Consider the following 362-nt stretch of genomic DNA (forward strand, 5'->3'; position numbering starts at 1 on the left):
AGTGAGTTTATTGAGGTTACTTTCAAAAGTATGAGAGAAGTTACAGGAGCCTGGATGACTCAGAGGTAGCCTCACCTCCAAAGCCCATGCCATTATGGGTGACAAGGACAAGTCATTTTTTTCTTTCTTTTTTTTTTTTTTTTCATTATTGTTGTTTTGTTTGTTTCGTTTTGAGACATGGTCTCCTTGTAGCCCCAGCTGTCCTGGAACTCACTATGTAGACCATGCTGGCCTTGAGCTCACAGAGATCTGCCTGCCTCTGCCTCCAGTGGGATTAAAGGCGCAGGCGCCACCATATCCGGCTCCTTGGCTGTATTTTTATTAAAGTAATCCATGTTGAGAAGGGGAAGAGAAAAAAGTAA

The sequence above is a fragment of the Nannospalax galili genome, unplaced genomic scaffold (assembly GCF_000622305.1).
Source record: "Nannospalax galili isolate Female #2095 unplaced genomic scaffold, S.galili_v1.0 scaffold525, whole genome shotgun sequence".
In the NCBI taxonomy this organism is placed as follows: domain Eukaryota; kingdom Metazoa; phylum Chordata; class Mammalia; order Rodentia; family Spalacidae; genus Nannospalax; species Nannospalax galili.